Genomic DNA, 3,510 nt, shown 5'->3' with positions numbered 1-3,510 from the left:
CACAATAAAATAACAATAACAAGGCTACAGTATATACAGGGGATACCGGTACCGAGTCAGTGTGCGGGGGTACAGGTTAGAGGTAATTTAAACATGTAGGTAGGAGTAAAGTGGCTATGCATAAATAATAAACAGCGAGTAGCAGCAGTGTAAAAACAAAGGGGGGGTGTCAATGTAAATAGTCCTGGAGCCATTTGAGGGAAGAAGCTGTTAAGGAGCCTTTTGTCCTAGACTTGGTGCTCCGGTACCACTTGCCGTGCGGTAGCAGAGAGAACAGTCTATGACTTGGGTGACTGGAGTCTTGGACAATTTTTTGGTCTTTCCCCTGACACAGCCAAGTATATATATTTAGTCAGCCACCAATTGTGCAAGTTCTCCCACTTAAAAATATGAGAGAGTGTCACGCCCTGGTCGAAATATATTATTGTGGTGTGTTTTTGTCTTGGGGTTTTGTGGGATGTCTAGCGTAGTTTATGGCTGCCTGAGGCGGATCTCAATCAGAGTCAGGTGATTATCGTTGTCTCTGATTGGGAACCATATTCAGGCAGCCATATTCTTTGAGTGTTTTCGTGGGTGATTGTTCCTGTCTCTGTCTTCACCAGATAGGACTGTTTAGGTTTTCACGTTCTGTTTGTTGTTTTTGTATTATTCGTGTTTTTTCATTCTTCAATAAATATGTCTCAAAAGTGCCACGCTGCATTTTGGTCCGCTCCTCCTTCAACAGAAGAACGTCGTTACAGAATCACCCACCACAACAGGACCAAGCGGCGTGGTAACAGGCAACAGCCGCAGCAGGAGCAGCGTGACAAGACTTTCTGGACTTGGGAGGAAATCCTCGACGGGAGAGGACCCTGGGCTAAACCAGGGGAGTGTAGCCGCCTCAAGGTGCAGCAGGAGAAGGTATGGACATGGGAGGACGAACTGGACGGTAAAGGACCCTGGGTTCAGCCTGGAGAATATCGCCGTCACAAGGAAGAACTGGAGGCGGTAAAAGTGGAGAGGCGCTGGTATGAAGAGGCAGCACGGCGACGCGGTTGGAAGCCAGAGAGTCAGCCCCCAAAATTTCTTGTGGGGGGGCTCACAGGGAGTATGGCTATGCCAGGTAGGAGACCTGCGCAAACTTCCTGTGCTTACCGGGGGGCTAAAGAGACCGGGCAGGCACCGTGTTACGCTGTGGAGCGCACGGTGTCTCCAGTGCGGGTGCATAGCCCGGTGCGGTACATACCAGCTCCTCGTATTGGCCGGGCTAGAATGGGCATCGAGCCAGGTAAAGTTGGGCAGGCTCGGTGCTTAAGAGCTCCAGTACGCCTGCACGGTCCGGTCTATCCAGTGCCACCTCCACACACCAGTTCGACTGTGTGCCTCGCCTCTCCAGCACTACCGGAGCCTTTCTCCTCTAAAGCGCTACCAGAGTCTCCCGCCTGTTTAGCGCAGCCAGAGCCTTCCTCCTCTCCTGCGCTGCCGGAGCCTCCTGCCTCTCCAGCGCTACCGGAGCCTTTCTCCTCTCCTGCATTGCCGGAGTCTCCCGCCTGTTTAGCGCAGCCAGAGCCTTTCTCCTCTCCAGCGCTGCCGGAGTCTCCCGCCTGTTTAGCGCAGCCAGAGCCTTCCTCCTCTCCTGCGCTGCCGGAGCCTCCCGCCTGTTCAGCGCTGTCGGAGCCTTTCTCCTCTCCTGCGCTGCTGGAGTCTCCCGCCTGTTTAGCGCAGCCAGAGCCTTCCTCCTCTACAGCGCTGCTGGAGCCTCCCGCCTGTTTAGTGCAGCCCGAGCTGTCAGTCTGCATGGAGCAGCCAGAGCTGTCAGTCCACATGGAGCAGCCAGAGCTGTCAGTCTACATGGAGCAGCCAGAGCTGTCAGTCTACATGGAGCAGCCAGAGCTGTCAGTCTTCATGGAGCAGCCAGAGCTGTCAGTCTGCATGGAGCAGCCGGAGATGCCAGTCTACAAGGAGCTGTCAGTCTGCAAGGAGCTGTCAGTCTGCAAGGAGCTGTCAGTCTGCAAGGAGCTGCCAGTCTGCATGGAGTTGCCAGTCTGCATGGAGCAGCCAGAGCTGTCAGTCTGCAAGAAGCCACCAGAGCTGTCAGTCTACATGGAGCAGCCAGAGCCACCAGTCAGCATGGAGCAGCCAGATCCGTCAGTCAGCCAGACTCTTCCAGACCTGCCAGTCAGCCAGACTCTTCCAGATCCGCCAGTCAGCTAGACTCTTCCAGATCCGCCAGTCAGCCAGACTCTTCCAGATCCGCCAGTCGAGCCAGACTCTTCCAGATCTGCCAGTCAGCCAGACTCTTCCAAATCCGCCTGTCAACCAGACTCTTCCAGATCCGCCAGTCAGCCAGGATCTGCCAGAACCACCAGCCAGCCAGGATCTGCCAGAACCGCCAGCCAGCCAGGATCTGCCGGATCCAACTACCTGGCTGAGCTTCCTCTCAGTGCTGGGCTTCCTCTCAGTGCTGGGCTTCCTCTCAGTCCCGAGCTTCCTCTCAGTGCTGAGCTTCCCCTCAGTCCAGAGCTGCCTCTCTGTTCCGAGCTGCCTCTCTGTTCCGAGCTGCCCCTCTGTCCCGAGCTGCCCCTCTGTCCCGAGCTGCCCCTCTGTCCCGAGCTGCCCCTCAGTCCCGAGCTGCCCCTCAGTTCCGAGCTGCCCCTCAGTCTAGTGGGGTTCTGGGTGAGGACTACTAGGCCATGGTCGGAGGCGAAGGTGGACTATCCTAGGACGCGAGGAGGGGGGACGTGGGTTCCACGTCCCGCGCCGGAACCGGAGCCGCCACCATGGACAGACGCCCACCCGGGCCCTCCCTATTGTTTTGATGTGCGTCCGGGAGTCCGCACCTTAAGGGGGGGGTTCTGTCCCGCCCTGGTCGAAATATATTATGTTTATTCTTCATTTATTCGGTCAGGCCAGGGTGTGACATGGGTTATTGTGGTGTGTTTTTGTCTTGGGGTTTTGTGGGATGTCTAGCGTTAGTCTATGGCTGCCTGAGGCGGTTCTTAATCAGAGTCAGGTGATTATCGTTGTCTCTGATTGGGAACCATATTTAGGCAGCCATATTCTTTGTGTGTTTCGTGGGTGATTGTCCTTAGTGTCCTTGTTCCTGTCTCTATGTTAGTTTACACTAGTATAGGCTGTTTCGGTTTTCGTTACGTTCTTTTTGTTTTGTAGTATTTGTATTGATTCGTGTTTTACGTTTTTTCATTAAACATGGATCGCAATCTACACGCTGCATTTTGGTCCGACTCTCCTTCACCGCATGAAGACTGTTACACTTGTATGTCTTCCATTTCCTAATAATTGCTCCCACAGTTGATTTCTTCAAACCAAGCTGCTTACCTATTGCAGATTCAGTCTTCCCAGCCTGGTGCAGGTCTACAATTTTGTTTCTGGTGTCCTTTGACAGCTCTTTGGTCTTGGCCATAGTGGAGTTTGGAGTGTGACTATTTGAGGTTGTGGACAGGTGTCTTTTATACTGATAACAAGTTCAAACAGGTGCCATTAATACAAGTAACGACTGGAGGACAGAGG

This window comes from Oncorhynchus masou, unplaced genomic scaffold (genome assembly GCF_036934945.1).
Source record: "Oncorhynchus masou masou isolate Uvic2021 unplaced genomic scaffold, UVic_Omas_1.1 unplaced_scaffold_5516, whole genome shotgun sequence".
NCBI lineage: Eukaryota > Metazoa > Chordata > Actinopteri > Salmoniformes > Salmonidae > Oncorhynchus > Oncorhynchus masou.
Note: the sequence above shows the minus strand (reverse complement) of the source record.